General features: G+C 32.3%; 1 protein-coding gene across 2 annotated transcripts in view; it reads left to right on the top strand.

Moving 5' to 3' along the window:
• CADM2 (cell adhesion molecule 2) overlaps positions 1-24,134 on the top strand; it is a 1,025,914-nt gene that overhangs the window by 184,485 nt on the left and 817,295 nt on the right. The window lies entirely within an intron of this gene.

The following is a 24,134-nucleotide window of genomic DNA, read 5'->3' as shown; positions in this document are numbered from 1 at the left end:
GCTAAGCATCATGCATATGAGCATAATAATCACTAGTACTAAATTTCTCTTTAATACTATTTATTTATCCATGTTGATTTTTCTTTCAGTTATGCTCACAATTTTCTTAATCTTGCAATTTTTCAACTGTGTACAATGTTGAGAGATATTCATTCACCAAAGTGCAAAAACGATATGGAACAATTAATAATAACATCAGTATAGCATCAACACATATTTACCTGTACATTTGTTCAGGATGTTTAACGATTAAGAATTTCATTTATATTGATCAATTTATGCTATTTCCATTCATGTACTTAACAAGTTGTAAATATATATGTATATGGAAGCGAAGACCTAAAGATACAAAATTTAGAAATAGAAAGGCTCTGTTAACATTTTTAATATCACTTACTGGCCACTAAATATAAATTAGAATAAGCATATAGTGTTAGAATGGCACTGTTATTAATTCACATAACTTGGAAATGATTTTAGAAATATGCAATCACCTCAAGTTGCTGTGGTTTGAGAAATGATCACACTTAAATTTATAAACTTTGTAAGTCAGATGGTACAGGACTCAGTTTTGTTGTTAGATATAATATTGACACAGCCTCATCTAGACGGGTTATTTAATGAATATCATAGCATGTAAATAGACATGTCATGTTCAAAAAAGCATTAGCCCCAAATGAGGTCAACATAGGTTGATTCTCTCCGCTGTATGGGCAGCTGAGCCCTCTCCAAATTCCAAAGCTACATCAGACAGGTAACAGAGCCGCTCAGGCTGCTCAGAAAGGAACAGCTGCGGCAGGAACTGGGCGAGTTCCCCCTCCGGCACTACTTGAGAGGAGGGGCAGTATGTTGCTTAACACAAGAGCTCTGAAGAATGTGGCTGAATAAATTTTTTAAAAAATCTTTAAAATTTTCAATTTTTGGAGATTGTGTGATTTTTGGTATAATACTTTATGCTCCATGTGACATGCAGAAATTATAACTATTGGACACAAATGCATAATGTTTAAAAGGATACAGCGTTACGTTTTAGTTTTATTAACAGCATATATAACTGAAGAATTTTTATTATCCTGAATGTTAAAGAACTCCCACCAAACGTTTGTGTGACAAATATTGCCTCCCAATTTGTGGCTATCTTTTCAGTTTCTTTATGGTTCCCTGTGACGATCATGAGTTCTTAATTTTAACATAATCAATTTAATTTTTTTTATAGTTACAGCTATTTTGTGTCTTGTTTAGGGAATTTCAGTTATCATAAAAGTACTTTCCCTAGTTCCTCTGATATTTTGCTTTTTACAGTTAAGACTTTAATCCCCTTTTAACTGATAGTTTGCATATGGTAGGAGGTGAGACTGTAAGTTTGTCTTTAATTCATGAGTAACCTCTTCTCCTAGAGTTAAGTTTTGAATAGTTCCCCTTTCCCCATACCACACAGGGCAAACTCTGTCATAGATTCCAGCTGCATCCGTGGGTGTGTTTCTCTCTGGGCTCTGTTCTGTTCTGTTGGTCAGCTAGCTCTCTCTTCCTGAACACCACAAGCTTAATCACTGTAGATTCATAGGAAGTCTTGATACCTTTCAAGGTAATATCCTTGCGAGAATAAGAATAACCCCCTTGCAGGTTAAGGAACACTTCTTCAGGATTGTCTTAGCCATTTTTTGAGAAACCTATGCTCCATTTCTCAGCCACTCTGCTCCAGCTCTGCTGTGTGGTAAAGTGGAGGTGGAAAGGGGTTGATTGTATCCTTGGAGACTTCCCCTACTTTTTGAGAGACCAACAATGCCTCTGAAAGTGTTCCATGAAATCGTTCTGTGCTTGAATAGTCCTTTGGAGCACACGGTAAACCAATAATGCTACAAATAGATGTCCACATTTCAAATAGTTTAATTTTTAACATTGTCTTTTAAAGTAAGGCATATAAAGAATTAATAAATAGTGGCGTTATAAATACAACTGACTCTTGAACAAAAACTCAAGGTCTACGGGCGCTTACCCCACTGTAGTCAAAAATCACATTAATTTTGGTTCTCCAAAACTTAACCATTCATTGCCTAACGTTGACTAGAAGCCTTAACAATAACATAAACAGTTGTTGATTAACATATTTTGTATATTATATGTATTATATCCTGTATTTACAATAAATTAAGCTAGAGAAAAGATGCTGTTATTAAGAAAAACACAAGAAGGAGAAAATTCATTTTCAGTCTCGTACTGTATTTACCAATGAAACAAAATGAAACAAAACTTCCTATAAGTGGGCCTGCACAGTTCAAACCAGTGTTGCTTAACGGTCAACTCTAGGTTTACCTTTAATTTAAAAAAAAAAAAAAACCCTTCATTTAGTCCACCTATTTTAACTCATCTGTATTTGATTATTTCTAATGATAGTCTGAGTCTATTAAATAGCAAATCAGCTCTTAAAAATATTCACAGAATTATAGAATCACAGTTATCTCAAGCACAAACCATTTTCCCCTCTATTTTCACTGTGTCTTAACAATGGATATTGGTAGGTTGCATTTTCTGATAACTAGAAAGAAGCTACATGGTCTTTTCTGATACACCAGCATGTATATCCGAGTGAAGGTTAAGGTTAACTTAATTTCTCACTTCACTTGAAAATCAATTCTTCTACCCTTTTGTCATAATCCTATCAACTACATAGTGAGGCTGTTCTATTCTTGAGTTATATTTGAATTTGCACAGGGAATTAAATTTTAGCTTTCTGAAACTGAAAGATTTTATAGGATGACAGGACCTTTTTGTCTGTATTTACTGTAATAAGTAGTAACCCTGGAGTACTAAAGGGGTTTTCATAAGGGGCTTTTGCTAAGAATAAAGGGCAGCTAGTGAAGGAAGGTAGGAGTATACGGTCTTTCCAATTCTGGGAGATGGTGCACAAAAAGACATTACTAAACTCACACAGATAGAAATAATGTACTTTTAGGGATTTAAAAAGTAAGTGTTAGTAATAAAATAATGACAAATTCATTTAATAGTTTTTCTTGAGCAGTCAGAGATTTTTCCTTCGAATAACAAATATTTTCCTTAATAAGTTGTCAAATTGTTACTGTATAGGAGTAATAATTGCCCTTACCAATTTCATGAACTAGGATTTTAACTTCGTTTATTTGCTGAAATGCAGTTCATTAAGAAAGTAAATCAGATAGCAAGGAACCTTCATGGAATGTAGTGGGTGTACACCCATCTAATTACATGAAAAGGCAAAGTTCTGCTTTCTTTATGGAGGCTCACATCTTGGAACTTGCCTACGAGTTCAATACGCACAGCAACGATAGATTGAAACACAAGTATATAACAGAGAAGAAAGGAGTATGGGTATGAAAATACACTCCTAGTCCCAGCTGAGTCTCCAGATTGATATTATCCTTGGTTTGGGGTGCTATAGAGGCTCCTTAGTTAACCCAGTATGTATTTCCGCTCTTCATTTAATTTTGGACTTTTCTTTACACATGTATCACTACATCCCTTGCCTTGCACCTCTATTATAAAATCCTTCCCTCCGAAAGTGCCATTGTGGATAATTACGGAATTGTCTTTTCATTCCTGTTTATACCTACCTGATCTGGCATTCTCACGGCTGGTTTTGCCTTTTTATCTGCTCCCACTATTCTTGATACTGAAAACTTAAGACACCTTCATCCAGTTAGGAGCCATTTGTTATTTCAGTCCAGAATAGAAGATGAACATGGTTTATCTCAAATGTTAATAACCTTACAGGTTATGCTACAAAAAAAAGGCATTGATCTTCTCCGCACATTGCCCAATAGCAGCTGATCATTAGAAAGCGACCACAAAAACACCTTAGCTCTATTCCAAAAACCCAAGCCATGACGTGCCTCTCTATTTTCATTGTCAATCCTCTTTATTCAGCCCGGACAGCCTCCCTGTAGTATGCATACCTAGTGGAGCTCTCCTTTTTTGGGAGTTAGAAGTCCTCAGTTTCTCATTGCTGTTACTGAGGCAGACAGCTAGCATGGTAATTGCAACTCAGAATGAATTTTGTATAAAAGTAACTTGTGACACTGGTTAGTTCTATATCCTTATTTCATTGTATATGATGTGGTATGAAAATGCATACTTAATATTTATAGACTACTTGGTTTCTCTGCCAGACGCTGTGATAGTTTCTTTATAAACAGCATTTCATTTCTTCCCCATACTAGTTCTATTAGAATCTAGTAAAATCCCTCTTTTGTAGCAGAACATGTGACTGAGTCTGAGAGAGGTTAAAAAACTTGTCCAAATAACCAGAAAGTGGCTAATAGTTTTCAAAGCCCAATGGATCTTTAACCAATCTGGGGATCAGAATCAAGTCGAAAGATTTGAGAAATCCAAAAGCACTTATGATTTTACCTGTGTACACACCACTAAAATAACAACTGGTTCCTTTTGACCAATGAAATCAGAACCTCTGTAGTTGAAACCCCAACATTTAATAATTTTTAAAACTCAGTCAGTAATCTTAATGGTCACTGAGGGAGTGTTCAATGCTTTATCTTGTGCTCTTTTAATCATGTAAAAGTTAAGCTGATTGAAATATTACTCATTATTATTAGTATCAGACTTAGTATTAGTGTTTTGATGGTTCTTGTGAGGAATAGGGTTGTGGGAGGATATCCTAGAAAATAAACAACACTTTATCATGCGGATTTCTTTTGTGGAAAGATGTGCCTCTGGGTTTGGATAACAAGCTTATGAAAAAATCACGGGAAAGTAGACAATTTTCATTTGAAAGATGCAGATACTTTTTTTCATAAATGTAACAATGGCTTGCCCTTCATCATCCAATCTTCTGTACTTAATGCATAGTACATTCTAGTGCATAAGATGAGGCAGCCAGTAGACTGGCCTGCCTTGTTGCAGGTTTATACCTCAAGTAGTTTTATTTGAGCCAGTTATTATTATAGGACTTAAATTTGATTTAAAACAACGCTTATTAATATTAAGAACAGTGACTTGAGTATATTAAAGTTCTTAGGTTATTAAATATTATATGCTTTAAGAAAAGATAATTTTTTTTAGTTCGAATGGTGATAATTTCAGTATTTAACAAACTTCTCATAATTGAAATTTGTATATATTGTAAATCTTGGTTATTTCTGTCTCATTTCTTTTTCCTTAAGGACAGAAACCTAGTGATTTTCTTCTGTATTATTAATTTACCTTTCAGCTTTTTAATACTAGTATAGTCTAAACCTATTTCATATTAAACACTAGCCTATATATTACTACTTAATACTAGTTTACTGTCACATATATTTTTCATTTCCTTAATTACTCTTTACTATAGGCTGTGCCTGTGCACAATATGAGTATGTTAGGTCCCCCTTCCATCCATGTGCCTCGAGGAAGCTGTAGTTATGGTAACCTCCATGTGGACCCATTGTGCTACTACATTGCCCAGCTTTTAATTGTATCTGTGGTAACTGAGGCAATTTGATTCTTCTATACTGCCTTTGTTTACAATGTTTCATCCTGTTCTTTAAAGCACAGAATGACTATGCACTTTTGGAGTCACACCTCTTGTCCCACCAAATTCCCTCTGATGTCCCTTTTTTTTCAGCTCACCACACATGACTACATAGATAACCTTCTGTCATACATTTTTTAAATGTGATTGCATTAAAAAAGGAGTACTATTTTTATATCTTTCAATTAGCGATTTGAAGAAAAAATTAAGATGGGAATTAAAATGACCTGTATTGGAGATTAACACTGTTTTTATGTATATTAGTGTTTTGCTGTGTCCGTGTATGTGTATATGTGAGAGAGAGAGATACATGTGTGAAGAGACAGAGAGCGTAAGAGCTACTTATACAAAATAGTTTACATTCAAATGGCTAAATTTATGTGTATACATAAATATATACATATAACCAAGTTACCATAAAAATAGTTTATACTTTTTTCATTAAAACATTTGTATTGCCCACAACTAATGAATCATCGAGGCTTACATCGAAAACCGGGGATGTACTGTATGGTGACTAACATAATATAATAAAAAATCATTATTAAAAAAACAAAACAAAACAAAACAAAAAAAACCAAACATTTGTATTGCCTACATCTCCCCATATCTGTAGACTTCAAAAATAATTTTGCAGTGATTGTATCATAGCTTATCATAGCAATAGGCCATAAATTATTTACTATTCCGGTGTTGTCTAAAATTCATACTATTTAAAGTTTTGTTATTTTTCCCATAAATATTTAACCAGAATCTCAAGTTTCATATTAGAAGTAGAATTACTGGGTCAAAAAGTATAACCATTAATAAAAACCACACACACTTTTCATAATTTGGACAAATTGCTTTTCACAATATCATTTGAAATTCCTTTCAGCAATTTAACCGTTTTTAAATAATTGTTAATATGATTAAATATAGTGGATAAAGATATGTGTATATGCACACAGTTATGCATGTATACATATGAGCAGTTTGGTAGCTCAAAATGGTATCAAAATATTGTTTTATTTATTGTTATTATTAAGATGGAATGTTACCTGTTTTTTCCCCCTTTTTTAAATGAGTATTTTCAGTACAGGCACATGTCAGAGATATTGTGGGCTGGGCTCCAGAGCACAGCAATAAAGCAAATATCACAAGGAAGTGAGTCAGATGAATTTTTTGGTTTCCCAGTGCATATAAAAGTTATGTTGACATTTTATTACAGCCTAGTAAGTATGCAATAGCATTATGTCTAAAAAATGAACATACCTTAATTAAAAATGCTTTATTGAATCATTATATCATACATCTGAAACTAATATAACACTGTATGTTCATTATATTTGAATAAAATAATAATAATATTAATAATAATAATAAAGAGGTTGGTTGATGAGAAATAAGTTTGAAATTATAAAAAAATACTTTATTGCTAAAAAATGGTAACCATCATCAGAACTTCCAGCAAGATATACTCACTGACCACAGATCACCATAGCAAGTTTAATAGTAATGAAAAAGTGTGAAATATTATGAGAATTACCAAAATGTAACACAGAGACAAAGAGTGAGCAAATGCTGTTGGAAAAATGGCACTGAGAGATTTGCTCAATGTAGGGTTGCCACAAACGTTCAATTTTAAACAACATAGTATCTGCAAAGCACAAATAAAGCAAAGAGTAATAAATTAAGGCATTCCTATAATCCCAATGTTTTATTATGTTGTTGTCAAATAAATCAATCTGGGAATTTCTCCTTTACTCTTATAGCTATAAATTTCTTTCTAATCTTAAAATTAGTTTTTCACATCTTTTTCTTATAGTTCCCTTTCTGTGATTCTAATTTTTCTCATTGAACTCTTTAATCCATCTGGAATTCATTTTGATGAATATAAAGTAAGGATTTAATTTGATTTTTCAAATGAAACTATCTTATTAAAAAATACCCTTTTCTCATTGGTTTGTAAGTTTCCCTTGTACAGTGTACATGAACACATGTAAAAAAACAAAAATGTGCACATGTGTAGGCATCTATATCTGTACTAGGATCATCTCTAAGATTATATATTTGTTGCCCATTTATGTAGATTTTTAAAAATGAGATTTTTTAATATCGAATATGGAAGACTTCCTATTCATAATCCTTCTCAAAAATTTTCTTGGAGATTTCCTTCTGTTTATGCTTTCAGGTAAAATTTAAATGTATTACTTCAAGTTTACTCAACTGTTATTTTGTCTAAGCTTGCACAAATCTTTTAAATTATTTCTCAAAGAATTGACGTTTATGCAATAATTAGTCTTCCCATGTAGGAATAAGTCTCTAAGGAATTACATAACCAGCGAAGGAATTTAATAATTGGAAGAGTTTTGCATTTAATGGGAAATAGAGGAAATAAATATTACTTCTATCCTGAATTTAAAGTGAAAATGATTGAGTAATTTGTGCCATGTCTTTGACACAAACCCTAAATTATGAGCGAGCTGCCCCTTTCTGTGGATTAAATCTTCCTCAGAGGCAAAATGAACTTTTAAACCTGCAGGACAGATGTGGGCCTTGGTAAAGCCATTTTATTTTTGTCTTCGTTCCGTTAAATATAATATAGATCAACTACTAATTCTATTTGTCCCATTCTGTTATAAAACTATGCCCACCTGTTTTCTAATATTGATCACTTTAGTTGAACCAGGTAACATTTCATATCATCGTACTTACTGATTGGTTTGGCTGAAATAAATTTATATATGTATATATATATTTAAGATCTTTACTTTTAATTTTATTTCTTTAATTGAAGTATAGTTGACACACAATGTTACCTGTTTCAGGTGTACAACATAGTGATTCCACAAGAGTATTTGTTTTGCTATGTTTACCACAAGAGTAGCTACCATCTGTAACCATAAAATGTTACTACAATACCATTACCTTTATTCCCTATGCTATATCTTCCACTCTCGTGGCTTTTTCATTCCATAACAAGAAGCCTCCCCTCCCCTACCCCTTCTCCTCTGGAAACCACAAGTCTGTTCTCTATATTTATGGATCTGTTTCTGCTTTTTGTTTGTTTATTCATATGTTTCATTTTTTAGATTCCATATATAAGTGAAATCACATGGTATTTGTTTTTCTCTGACTTATTTAACTTAGCATAATACCCTTTAGTTTCATCCATACTGTTGCAAATGGCAAGATCTCATTCTTTTTGTGACTGAGGAATATTCCACCGCATTTATATACCATATCTTATTTATCCATTCATCTATTGATAGACACTTAAGTTGCTTCTGTCTCTGGCTATTGTAAATAGCGCTGCAGTAAACATAGGGGTCCATACGTGTTTTGGAATGCATGTTTTTATCACCTTTGGGTAAACACCCAAAGATATGTAGATAGACAGATATAGATTGTATATATTATATGTAAAACATACATATACATATATATGTATATATTACTAATCTTATTTATCCATTCATTATATTTATATTTTATCTATTTATTATATTCATTCAGTATATTTAAGTCTTACACATTTGCTTTATTGCTGTGGGAAAAAAAGCATTGGAAAAAAGTTTTCAAGGACATATCTCGGGAAAATTGGAGGGGCAGGTGTCAAATAGCTCATTCTGCCTCATTAAATGCTTATGTGAAGTCTGGGAGGAGGTGAGAAAAGATGTTTCCTCCTGTTTCTGTATCGCAGATGAATGTTCTGGACTCCCTCCTTTTTATGAGAACCCTCTGTCAGGTCTGGATTTCCCAATTAAGAAGCTTTGTTAGCATGATGCCCCTGTAAGTTCAGGGCTCAGGATTCTCAGGGCCTACTAAAATGTAGGTAAATTACGTAAAATATGCTGTCATTACTTGTGGGTTTAATGAATGAAAAAGTAGATAAATAAATGAATGCAAGAACCTGGGGATTGGATATATTTTTCTTCTGAAAGAGAAGACATGAGAAAGTATCTATGAGTCATATTGTTGATGCAAGTAAGAAGATCTGTGAGAGTATATTAACTCAGGATGTTGAATAACACTAAATAGAAAAACTAAGTAGATTTATTTTTTAATCAACAGCTATTTGTTGTAAAATATTCATTGAATTCATATGAACCAGGTATGCTGAAGTGGTAAGTATTTAGCAGTTAAAGAGGAGCTTCTATTTACATTCAGGGGTCTGGGTAGGGTCTTACCGTTAAATCTTTTGGTAGGTGTTGAAATCTGTGTCATTACGAGGAGGAATGAATACGTGAGCAAATAAATGTTTTTATGGAAAAAAATGCATGTTGTAACACTTGAGTTTGGCTATGTGCAAATAATCCTAATTACAAGGATTTGTACAGCATGCTTAGCATTTGTTTCTAACCAAACAATAAGTAATGACATGTTTATATCTTAAAATATGTCAAAAAATTCTGTATGTTTGTTTAGTTTTATACATCTAGATATTCTTGCTAAATTTATTTTTTAATTTAATGATTCTTGTAGCACTAGGCTCAAACTAGAAACACCATTATTTTGAGGTTTCAAAGTCTAATGGAAGTTGATTGATATGTGCCATTAAAAAATAATTGTGGTTGAGGTTTGTATTTCTAGGGTTTATGCAAAAAGGCTGTACACACACCACTCAGAACTCCAATTTGATTTATACATTATTTATTAACATGGTATTTTTAAATAATATCTTTGCAGTTTACATATAATCTTCTTTGGAATATGATCTTGGAATTTCAACTTTTCTTATAGATTTTAATTTCTCAGCAAAAATGTTTTCTAGAAAGTTGTCAAGTATTTGTTCTTATATGAATCATATATTATTAAGAGCATCCTTGGCACCAATATATTTGTAAGTGTAAATAGGTGCACTGTAACATTAAATAATAGTATGTATTATGTGAATGGAGATAGAAATATTTTAAAGAAAAAAAGTATATAGGACACTTGAAAGAAAATATAATTTAGTTATTATCTTTCTGATAGACAAGTAGAAATTTAAGTAACCTCAGTCTCAAACTCCTCATGTAAATTTGAAATAGTTACACATAATGGTGATTCAATTGTCATTCTCTATGCAATATAGTCATGTTATTGTGTATCATATTCAATTTCAACATTATGAAGTTTGTAATTAGTGTGATCATATCATTAACAAAAACCAATAATACATTATTGGTGATTTGCCAATCTCTAGGCCATGTTGAAAACACTATAGAAGTCTTTGAAAGGCTTTGCAGATTGAACATATTACAAGCAAGTTTCTTTGTTGAGGTCCATAGCTGAGTAAATAGGTATTTGCCTGATGACATTTGAGACATGTCTTAAAACTCCAGTAAAAAGTTGGTAAAGCAAGCTGGGAAAGGGGTAAAAAGCATTGAGACATCAGCAGCCATGTGAACTGCAGGGTAGAAGCAGGGGAAAGTTCAGTGAACACTTGAGTAGTAACTCTTAGCTATACTAACCATAAATTGATATGTCAGTGGCCGTCAGTCTGTGGACAGACTGAATGACATAGAATTTGTAATTTATTTGGAGAGCAGAATGGGCCTTTATGACTTTATCCCCTTGTACATAAAGCTGTGTATTTAACATAAAAAAAACCAAATATGTAACATATCCACATACTCCTGTCTCCCCAAAATGAGAACTGCTATGTGTTAAAACATAATGGCTATAAAATTCCTTACTTATTTGCTTCTTCACTTTTAATCATTTCACTTAAATTTTATGGCAATCTGCATTCATATAACAGCTTAAAAATAATTTTTGAATGTTGTCAAAAACTTTGGCATCAATTTCAGTACTTAAAACTTGATACCAGTAACTGCATGTGTTATATTTGAAGCAATTGCTACTGTGACTGAATAGACGACACAGGAGTCATTTTATCCTTGGGTTTCTTTGCGTTCATGGTTTACCTTATATACTTTTCATGTGAAATCTTGAGGTAGCTCTGTGAAAGTGAGCTGAGTAGGAATGAAAATTTAAAAAAATAAGTGGTAGATATTGACAAGTATCATAAAATGTTTAGTTATTTCCTGGTAATGTCTTTTCCAAAGATTTTAAAGAGACTACGTTACAGAGAGTATCAAGGTATAGCTTATAATTTCTCCCTCAAGAAGAGGGGAGATATAAGGAACATTGAATGATGTTTGGGTATATCTTTGCCTCTGAGCCCTTTGTGACTCTGCCTCTTGCCCCCAGTCAACTGTCAGGCTCAGATCTTCAAAATCCTAAGTACTCAAATAGCAGTCCATTACGGGGATGCCTGGTCTCACTGAATTCCAGTATTTAAAGTTAAAGTTTCCTCCATTTGCTGGTAGAGGATGCTTTAGGAATACATCTATTGAGAGTTGTTCAGAACGCAATCTGGCATGTCTTGATTTGTATAGGTAAATCTCTGCAATTGCTGTATTATTTCTTTTAGAATGAGAATCTGCCCCAAATGAATAGACACATTAGGATGTGTCCTTACTTGGGGATTTGTCTTTCACATGTTTAAACATGGTGATATCTATACATTATTACTTTTTTGGAATAGTACATTTGCCACGAAATTTTTATTTCCATTTTTAAGGGGTGACATTGCTTTCAAACTTGGAAAAAACATGCAAGATGATTTTCATCAAGATATGTAATACAGAAGCAGTCAAGAACTATTATGTAATATGGTTAAATATATATTTCATCTATGCAATCTTAAATATTAAATATATTTTTTCATATATGTAATCTTACATCATATGGAATGGAAAAATGTCAAAAAGTACCCCCAAATCCAAAGGTCCATAGTTACATAATAAAGAGTTTCAGAATATAAGGGGATAGTAAAGTATTTTTTGCACTGAATTTACTAACTGGGGACTATAATAAGCTACCTTACCAATTTCATAAATTAATTTCTAGTTCATATAATTACAACTCTTAAATTTCATTTATCTTTGCACACATGTGAAACACATTACAAAAGATAGATGTTAAAATATTACATCTCTTCCATGAGATGATATTGCTTCCAAAAATGTTATTTCTTGTCTAAACAAAGCTAAATATATTCACAAATCTCTAAAGAGAAATAATTCAGTGATCTAAGAAAACTTTAAGAACTTAAGAATTCATTTAAAAAGGAATTCCCACTCTATTAAAAAAATTACTCTTAATGCTATGTTGCTCTGGGCTTTGCTTAATAAATTTATAAGAGCAAATAAATATTTTTTCATATCGATACAATATATGCTTAAGGGTATATAATTTTAATATGTGCTTCTTCATAGTGACATATACTTCTAATAGTGAAAAACTTCTAAATATTTAAGGATTTCCTTGCTTCAGTATGTCTTAGGTAATGAATAAATGTGATGAGTCTGTGATAGACGTAATCCTTTAAGATATGATATTCATACAAACTAAAGAAGTTACATGTTTAAAAACATAGGCAATAATCTGTAAACATGTCCAAGTTTCATTTAAAATTGGTTACTATTTTTCTCAGAGAGTAAGTGATACAGTTTTTGCCTCTTAGGAAAATTAAATTACTAACCAGTAATTATAGTTCTCTGAATATAATATTCTCAGTGGATTTATATTAACTGTCTTGGGGCATTCTGGTATAAGTTCTGATAGATTATGTCTTAAATTTGTCGAGTATCTTTCTGTGAAGGCACTTTTTTTTTTTCCTTCCCAGTTGTCTTGTGAGTAGATTCACTTAACCCAGATATACTTCTTTGAAGTACAGGGAGTTTGAAATATAGGCCTGAGTTCATAATGTCATTTATAAGAGTTAGCATGAAAATCAGTACCTGATGACTCTTTGTGAGGCTCTACTCCATTACATTGAGGCTGCCTTTGCATTTGCTTAATTATGTAGCAAAGCAATGTAAATGGAATGTACTAATTTCTAGAAGACAAAGATTTACCCATACTATCCCATGTGTTGTAGTTTTTTAAGCATTTAATTCAGTATGATGTGTCATATATTAAACTGTGTTACTTATTAAAAATATATTATAAAAATTGTATATAGCATAGAAATTCAATTATTCTGTAATGAGATAGAAAGCATAATATATGACTTGGTTCTCTAGATTCTATGGTAAAAATATTGAAACATAATTGTTCTATTCACAGGTATATGAACAATAAAAAATACTCTTTGAGGAATCATAAATAGTAAAGTACACATTTCATTGAGTCAAATTTCTCTATAGTGTAATATAGCTAAGGAAGAACTAATGACTTTGTTTATAAAGTTGTTTTAGGGAAATTTAAAATAATAATTTAAAAGCTTAAATTCTTCTAAATTCCAAATGTTTGTTTACTGTTGCCAAGTCAAAATGTATTTTCTTCCATTTACATCCAAATCAGTAAGTTAAAAATTGTTTAAAACAAAACAAAAGAAAAACAACAACAATAACAAAATCATAAGCTCACTCATCAGTAGAGAGGAAGGAGTACTGACTGGAGAATGCCATTATTTTAGATACTTGGGTGGTAAAAATGCCAATCATACAAAGGGATTTTACCCTCATTTTTCTAGAGCAACCTTCAATTTATTTAGATTGCATAGAATAAAATTAAAATAGATTTATTTACTTATGTGATCATCTGGAAACAAATGTTCAGTTTAGAAAAAAATATTTAGTAACTAAATATCCTAAAGCAGATTTTCACACTGTTGAATCATGCCTTAGTTTACTTAGAAATAGAAATTAAATCACTAACCAATAATTATAGCAATTATTATTGCATGATAAGAAATAATTGTTTCCTGAAGCTTTTGCCAATATATTCGAAGCTGTGAGGTTAACTTTTATTTCAAATGAGCATTTGTGTTTCTTATTTTAAAAGGATGGATAGTTTCAAAATTGCTGTTTAAAGCTTGACTTTTATATAGAAGTTTGAAACTGACAGGGGAATTAGAGGATTCTTCCCTCTAATAATGAATCATTAGGTGGAAAATTACAGTATAAATCCAAGTGAAAATGTCCAGCTCTAAATTCCATTTAAAATTTGGGAAATATTTATTACATAATCACTGAAAATGGTTATTTCACAGTATTTTTACTTGACTGGAAGAGGTGTAGACAAGAAAATGGGTATACTTTCAGGTGTGAAAAGTCCTACCAAGAATTAGGCTCCTTTCATCATGGAGCTTAGAACCTGAACAGTGAAAGGCATTAAGATCAAATGGAAACTTTTCATTTACTACACAGAGAGTGATCATGTTAACTGTAATGTTTATAAGTTATTTCTGAAAGCATTATAGTGTGCCTAATTTTCCATATTGTTATTTTTTATAACATTATTGATAATGTCCACATGGTATCCAAGTGAATGTGTGTATTACAATAATCTTAACATCTAATTTTTTCTAATTTTTACCATTTATATAGTATTTTGAGAAATATAACTCAGACATTTAAAATACATTTTATTTTGTAAATCAAGACAAATTCATATTGATTATATTTGGTTTTCTTTAAAACAGTATCTTTTGCCTAAATTTTATCTAATCTGCAAATTTGCCTTGCTGGTACTGTTGCCCACGCCATCATTTTCTTTCTTCATTATCTTAATCATATTTTGGGGCTCCATGTAAATATGCTGTAGATTCGGAAGGAAGACTGAATGAATATATCTCACATCACTTTCAATATAACCTGGGTTTTTTCTTTTGTAAAAGTCATCACATTTATCCTTCTTTGTATTACTTATTGAAATATTAGATGCATGAAGACAAAATCCATGCTAATTATCTGGAATATAGCAAGCACTTAAAAAATATTTGAAAAGCCAACGAACAAATACAATAATTCTAGCAGTTATTCCATAACTGCTGATTTTAGTAAAATTTTATTATATTTTTGTTTCATTCAACCTGAAGTCCATGTATCTGTTTATTTACATAATTGTGCTTTTAAGAGTTCCTTTATTAGCTCAATCCCCATACTAAATTAAATGTATTATCTATAAATTAATTTTTATGTAGACAAAATAACATTTTGAAACTTAAGCAACCTCTTATCACTCTTTGCAAAGATTATAGTGTAAGATGATAGAAGATGATTTCCCTAAAGGAAGTAAAATGTCTCAGTATTCATATTTTTCTGTGAAAACCACCAAAGGAATGTTAAAATAAGATTGCTAAAAACATATTATGATTTTCAGTGTATTGAAAAACAGTTCATCAAGTAAGACTATAATAGTAGTATTTTATCATGGAAACTTTTTTATCAGAATTATTTATTCACAGAAAGTATTGAGCAAATTATATTTCTTTGCCTTGGAGAATTCAAAAGATGTTTTCTCCTGTGCTGGTAATACAGTATTATTGTCAGAAACTAAGAAACCTCAACAGAAAGATGGCCCTGCCATCTAACTACTGTCAGAAACAATAGTTTGAGATGAACTACTTTAAAACTAAAACAACATATTTTTTTTAGCTCTCCTTTGCTATTTAATTGGCGTCTTTCCAACATTTCCGTACAATGGGTCAAATTATTTATTTACCTAGGAATACATTTTGGAGATGATTTACCCTCAAGCCTTTTAGAGTAAGTTACATTGCAGAAAATTAGATGCGTCCTGGGAAAAATAGTATGATTTTTCAACGAATCTGATGGTAGATTGGTGACATCTGCTTTTAAAAAATTTCCAAGGGAAATGTTTTGTGCCCTTTCCCTGCAGTGCTGAGCTTTGAGGCTTGGTATATTTGCTTGCCCTTACGTTGGATGGAACTGACTCAGATCTGCGTTGAGAGGAAAAAAATTCTTGGTTTAGACATTTCTCATTAATCCCATTTACCTGAATAAGTTGAGTGTTTAATCACAAATTTTGGCTAAGATTCTTTATACAACAGAGTTTAATTTTAATCCTATTTCCAGCTACAAAGATCACAGAAATTATAAACCTGCTATAAATTGGTAAACAACATGACTGTTTTACTCAAGTATCAAAAGGCTGCGACTTTTGTGCAGAAAATTCATTTCCCTAGATAATCAAAATTTTATACCTAGACCAAGCCAGATTATTGGAACAGTGAACTTAGATGATAAGGTCCCTGAAACAATTGTTTTCACTGATTTTTAAAAAATATACGTTAAATATGTTGGAAAGCAAAGGTAAATTTTTCTAAAACAAATAAGCTGAAGTTACATGCTTTTTCATAATTTCAAATGAAATTATGCTTGTCGTCCTCCACTATATTGTTGAATAGCTTGCTTGAGTCTATACATACACGCTAGTGATTTACACCCTGGAATTCTTGACTTGAATAGCCTTAAAATGTGGTCAAAAATAAATCAGCCATCATCATTGAGACATACTAAGTCTGGAAAGATTTTTGAGAGTGACAACTGGCCTCATGATAATTATAGGTTAAAAGTATGTTGAGATTTTTCCATTTAAAAAAGTAGAATATTGTTCTTCATATGTGTTGTATTTGTAAGGGTTTCTTATTAGCTAATACAATATGACAGAAGGACAAATTTCTTAGTAATAGAACATGTATATCTTTATACACAAACGCAGTCAAAAACAGCTTTTCTCATTTAAAGTGCTTTATGCGTAGTAAATAATGCTTATGACCTTCCACCAAAGTAAGCATTTTAATCCTTATTATAGAGACAAGACACAGAAAGGTTTATCTACTTGCTTACTGACACATAAATGTAGAGGTGAAACTCGGATTAATCATCTATATTTGGTTCTTATTCATTCCCAGGCAGCCTCATGTAAGTCACCATTCTTATCAATAGATTTAAGGATTAAAGGATTCTATATGTATGGTTATATCTATTTTTCTTATTTTAGCAAAAATTTAAGAATAAAAATATGAATATTTTACTTAATCATTGAAATATAAATATAGTTTCGAATAAACACCATAGGGCAACCACATGCAATGAGGCAGAGTCTCAAATAGCAATTGCATGTAAACACATACAAATACCGGATTTATTTTTCTGTCTCTAAAACCTCATGATTTGTCTAAATTTATACTTTAAGAAGATTATATAAAAGTTGATATCGTATAATAAATTTGAATTTAAAGCTAGCAATATTTATCTTTTACTTTTTTGTTCAATTTATAGAAATCTAGATAAAAACTAAAGTTAAATTCATTATGCTAATAAATTAGTTCCATATTACTGTACCTTTAAGTAATTATTTTTGTACTACAGCATTGCCTGCTGTCAAAAAAAATTAGGTTACCTGGGGATGAATATTCTCTAATGGGAAGATCACCAGACTGCAGTCATGGGTGAGCCCAGTTTCTATTCTTAGAATCACCCAATAATGCCCAGTCTAATCTTCTGCAAGGCTTTTTAACAGTCTTCACTTTTGTTTCTCTGGTTGTAAAAAGAGAGTTCAATTCAATTCAACACATATTTTGATTACTTACTAGCAAAGTAATAAAAAAAATCTAATAAGAGACCATGGTCCTCCTTAAGAGACAAAGTATCCAGTACGAAGACGTTACAAACACAGCTATTCTGGTGAAATACATAGAATTGATAGAATTCAAAGAGTAACGATAACTTTCAGTAAGTGAGCTCAGAGATAATTTGCCTAAATGTGAAGTGGTTGAAGTGGCGTTTAGAGTTTTGAAGTGATAGGACACTGATTGGTAGAAGTGATAAGGACAAGAGTCTAGGTGGAGGAGGCATCATGAGCAAGGGCTCAGGAACTGACGACCGTAAGGTGGTAGCATGATGGTATATGGGGTAAAAAAAATACTCTGGAACTAAATTGTGAGTCTTTTAAGATCAGGCTAAGAAGTTTGCATTTTCTTTTGGGGACAATGGCTGCAGCTTGAATGTTTTAAAAGCGAGATCTAGGTCATCATCTGTATCTACAATTGCTGCTATTGGAAGATGCTCTCCGGCTGCTGTTATTGGTGGCCGTGTGTGTGATGAGGTGGGAGATCTGGGTGAGGACGATGGCAGTGAGGATGAACTACTACACAGATTTATACATGCGTGCGTGTGTGTGTGTGAATGTATATAACATACTAATAACAATAACATATATATTCAACCTCCGAACCTTTCAACCCCTGAAATATATGTATTTACACGTATACATGTGCTATACAGATATATGCATTGCAGAACTTGAATAGACAGGGATTGACAAATCACAGGATGAAGGTGCAACAGGGAGGAGACAATGTTACTTTACAATTATGTAAAAAATTTCTAAGACCATTTTTGTAAAGCAGTTCAAAATCCCTCAAAATAAAGGATTTCATGTAATTGTAAATTATGAATAATAATTTCGACTCACTTATGTGACAGTATGGGATGTTTTACTTTTGAGCAAGTTTTTTCTTTTCTGATCTAAGTGTTAGTGACTCATTTAATTCGGTCTTTCTGCTGAAGATTCTTGAGTTTTCTCTTGACCAAATATAATATGTCTCTCTGACATTTTACAATGTCGAGTCATCATTTTTTATCGAGTGACTGACAATTTGATAAATTTCTGGACTATCGTATACACGTGTACAAATACCTCTGGCACTCCACAAACACAAACTGATAGGACTTTTTAAAGAGTAAGGAATTTTATTTTATTTTATTTTATTTTATTTAAAGAAAATTCACTGAAGCATAAGCGACTGAGGCATTTGAGCCCTGCAGTAATAGGAACAATTCAATCTTTAAGGCTGAAGCTATGGGCAAAAGTCTGTTCTTAAAACAATTTCTTTCCAAACAATGCCTGATTCTTTTGTTTGTAGCATATATAACTACATATCTCAGTTGTGTTGCTGTTAGCAATCATTTTGTTTACATCTGACTTGGACTGCTTGGTCCTTAGGGTAAAAACTTTGTCTTTTTATTTTCCACGTAATATTTAGGACAGCCTTAGAATCAGAGGAACGCAGGAATTTTAAGGAATTCAAATGGTCACATATTTCAACCTCCTGGTCAGAAAAAGCTTTTGTGATGATTTTGGCTTCTTATTCTTTTATTTATACTTGAAATTGGACAATGAGCACACTCCTTTCCAAAGTAGCCCATCTCATCGTCATGCAGGCCTCTGGATTAGAAAGTTCATTATTCAGCTGAGCTGGAAGTTGCTTCATTTTAACTCCTAAACATTGGCTCTTTGCTTTTTAAGAAACACAGGGTTTAATTCTTTTTTGACATAATAGATTTTCAGGTATTTGAGCCTGCTATCATGCCCTGTAAGAAAGTGAAAAGTACATATGAGTGGGACAAATGGTCAGGTTTACTGTATGTGCTCTGTGTTTATTTGTTTGTTTATTTATTTATTTATTTATTTATTTATTTATTGTTTGTTTGTTTGTTTGTTTGCTTTCTAGCTAGAAATCCTCAGAAAAATGAGATACACTGTTTGTTGGAGAACCGTTTATTTTTTCCCACCACATTACTGTGGGTTTGATTTTCCCTATAAGACAATTTCTGTTGAAGTTTCTTATCACAGTCATGATTGATTCTGTTTAAATATGATGAAAAGGAAAAGGGAAGATAGAAGATTGACTTCATCTACTAAGATGGTGATGTCTCAGGATCAGGAGATAGGGATAACCGTACATCATTTATGCCCCATGTATTAGTTTGCTTTGTGATTCTGGACTCAAGATATTGTTGTTCTAGCTCGGGGAGAACAAGAACAATAAAACAAACAACCTGATTAAAAAATAAGCAAAGGACTCAAATAGACCTTTCTCGAAAGCAGATATACAAATGGCCAGTAAGGACATGAGAATATGCTCAGCATCACGAAATGCAAAACAATGAGTTAACACTTCATACCATGGGAATTGGTATTATCAAAAAAGCAAGCAAACAAGCCAACAACAACAAAAAAACCAGAAAACAGCAAGTGTTGGAGAGAATGTAGAGAAATTAGATCCCTTGTGCATTGCTGCTGGAAAACGGGAAGTATTTTCCAAGTTTGCCACTATAGAAAAAGATATGGCATTACCCGAAGAATTCAAGATAGAATTGCCATATGAGTCAGCAATTCCACTTTAAGTTGCATACCCAAAAGAAGTGAAAGAGAGAGACTCAAAAGATATGAGTATGCCCATTTTCATGGCAGCATTATTTACATTAGCCAAAAGGTGGAAACAACTCAAGTGTCTATCCATTTCTAAGCAAAATGTGGTATATAAATAAAGTAATGTGGTATATAAATAAAGTGAAATATTACTCATTCTTAAGAAAGAAGGAATTTCTGACACACACTACAACATGGATGAACCTTCAGGTTATTAAGCTAAGAGAAATAAGCCAGTCACAAAAGGACTAATATTTGTATGATTCGTCTTATATGAAGTTTCTAGAGTTGTCAAATTGATAGGGACAGAAAGTAGAATGGTAGTTGCCAAGGGCTGGGGAGGAGAAGGAATGGGGAATTACTGTTTAAGGAGTACAGAGTTCAGTAGGGGAACATGAAGTTCTGGAGATGGAAAGTGGTGATAGTTGCCCAATAATGTGAGTGTGCTTAATGCTGCAGAACTGTGCACTTAAAATTGTGAAAATGGCATATTTTATGTCTGTATGTATTACCACAATTAAAAAAGAGAGAGAATCATTTTTTCCGGTGAAAACTGAAGAAATACAAAGAGGAGAGTAATGAAAGGAAAGGAAATTCTGATAAAAGTGTGTGTGTGCATGCGAGTGTGTGTGTATGTGTCACATCCAACAGTTTGTATAAACGATACTATAGTTGATCTGAGTCATAGCCTAATCTTATAATACATGGAGCATTAGAAAATGGAAATAGTCATGAAAACAAATCAAGGGTGCCTGTGTGGCTCAGTCGGTTAAGTGTCTGACTCTTGATTTCAGCTCAGGTCACAATCGATCTCCGGGTCGTGAATTGAGTCCTGAGCTGGGCTCTTCATTCAGCCGGGAGTCTGCTTGGGATTCTCTCTCTCTCTCTTCCTCTGCCCTCCCCACCCCTCCCCCTGACTGTCTCTCTCAAATAAATAAATAAATCTTAAAAAAAGTAAAGAATAATATTTAAAACTGTGGATTAGACCAATGTACAATCTTGATAGTTCCATTTAATGGGTTTTGAAAAATCATCTTGAGCATTCTGAGAAAGCCTTGTCTTTATCATGCAATAGGCTGTTCTGTCACTTTGTAATACAGCAGTCACTAGGAGCCATAACCCTTTGCCAACTCCTAAAGATGATCTGTAGATTTATATCTAGCCCTCTTTTGATATACTATGTTTTCTGTTATGCAGGTATTGCCTTTATCCTTAGATTGTATAAGCTAAGGCAAAATTAGGTCAATTGTATTAGGAATAATTTTAAAAGTGATATCTTTGAAACAGTTTTATTCAATGAGATACTCAGACGAATGTCAGAAACCTCACTTTTTTCTATCAGTGATGTGCAGTTTGCTGTGGGGTTTTATAATTTTATGAAACTAACGACTTGATTGCTTTGGGGAAATTCACATGCAGATTTTACCTTGAAGAGTCAAAAAGCATTGCTAAATGATGGATCAAGTGTAATGGGATTAAGGATTTTTTCCATCCTTTTTATATTAATTACCCATCCATAAAGAGAGAAACTAATCACCCTGTCCCTGACTAATGCTCTGTAGGCTTTTGATATCTGTTTGATGAAACTATCACAAAAGATAAAGCTGGAAAAATTATTTTCTACTTTAGATACGCGTATAACACTGGAGTTGGCAGGATTTGAGTTACTGAGACCAAATGAATATGAAGTGATGAGATGCCACCTCGCATAGAGAAGCAAAACATAACAGCTATCTTTGATGTTAAGCATAATTGTGATATGTACGTTTCTAAAACCAGAATCTTACTGTCCATTAATCAGGCTCTGCAGACATAAAGCTGTGGCCACTTGAACTCTGGCTGAGAGAGGACGTGTATGTACAGGATGGTGTGAGCTCATTCTCCATCCTGGACAGGAGTCTATGTATCCTGCTTAGGCCTAACAAGTCCTAGGAAATAAGCACTGCCTAAAATTTTAACCGAACAGGAATATTTGTTCATCTGTTGTGACTCACTTCTATATATATATTTTTTTTCAGTTATTTCATGTGCAAAATGATACTCAAAAAACACTTGGGGAGAGATATGCCACTCCTGGTGTAGGGGGAGCTAAGTTCCCCTCTATGTGTATGAGTGAGTGCCCATCTAGTTTTAAGCTATTTTGTCTTAGTGTGATCTTGACTTGAGATTTAATATTAGAAATGCAAAAAATTTGCCCGTGCTCATGTTAAAAAATAAGTCTATAACCCTATATATAGTTAGCTACCATCTGGAAATGATAACAACAATTTTATGTAACACTAGGAGATATTATAAATAAACATAGAGGACAGTTATTTTTCCTTCCATATATGCTAAGGGAACATTTAATGTAGGTAACGTATATTTCAATGGCTTAAATTAAAACTACCTAAGAGGTAACAAAATATAACCTAAAGAATATTTTTTTAACTTTTCTTGAATTTCCATAGTTGCTAAACATTATATGTGAAATTTATGAGTCAATAAGGAATCTTAACACATATAGATATTACTTGGAATAATATCTTGGAATAAGCTTTAGAGTATTAAAAAATTATTTGCTGAATTCTGTTCTTTACTATATCTTTGGGGAACATTTTTACCTAATAATTTGCAATGCATTATGTTATACCTTTTATAAAATGTGAAATTAGACAAATTTAGAAATTCTGACAGTGGAGGCCTGTGTATTAACAATTTCTTAATTCTGAAATTTTTGAATAAAGCTTGTAGAAATTTGCAGATAAGTTTACTTTGCTAATGTTTAAATCCAGAGTTTTAAGTGTAATACAGGTCTTTTTCAACAGACTATTATTGAAACAAATGAATTTAAAATGCTTAGCCTTGTTTCTGAACATTTAAATGGTTCCTATTTGTATATATTTAGTCATTCTTAAGTTAACAAAAAACTATAAAAATCTGAATCTACTTAAACCTCAGATAGCTAATTTACTTCTGAAATTTCTCTTGAGAATAAAAAAGCTGTGATAACTACTTTCACGAAAGGAATATAGCGCCTATTTTACCGTTTACACTTGGAATGCTACATTTGAATAAAAATGTAATTTAAAATTAAAGTAATTAAAATCAACTTAAGATTATACATGTGGATTAAAAACATTTTTTACTAATTTTGACACAAGTCATTTAAAATATACAACATATTTCCATGACTGAGAAAAAGAAATCACTATTTTTCCTGGTTATTCAGTTATTACTGCTGTGTAAGTGAACTCTTTGAAAATGCAGTGGTGCATTGTCTACCTATGAAAGTGCGTGAATAACCTCTCCATATATGGCAAAGATGTTTAAATACATCCTTCTTTTTAATTTCTTTTTATGGTTTACTGATTGTCTTTCAATTGACCCTATAAGCTGCAGCAAACAATGTGCTCTACATCAGCATTCTTTCCTTTCTAGAAGTTGCTTCTAATGAGTGGGCAGGGAACATACATATTCAAACTTGTGCAAATTTAGTGAAATTAAGGAAAAAAGTATGTAATAATATGGTGTCCTATAAAACATATAAGATTTAGTACATGGTTTTTATAACAACTATTCTGTCTGTTTGAAGGGTTTTTGTGTGCTCTTCTACATAATTTCTGTTCTCTAAGTTTTCTGAATATATAGT

This window comes from Ursus americanus, chromosome 4, assembly GCF_024610735.1.
Source record: "Ursus americanus isolate L20-20 chromosome 4, mUrsAme1.1.p, whole genome shotgun sequence".
Taxonomy (NCBI): Eukaryota; Metazoa; Chordata; class Mammalia; order Carnivora; family Ursidae; genus Ursus; species Ursus americanus.
This window is presented reverse-complemented; position numbering and strand designations above follow the sequence as displayed.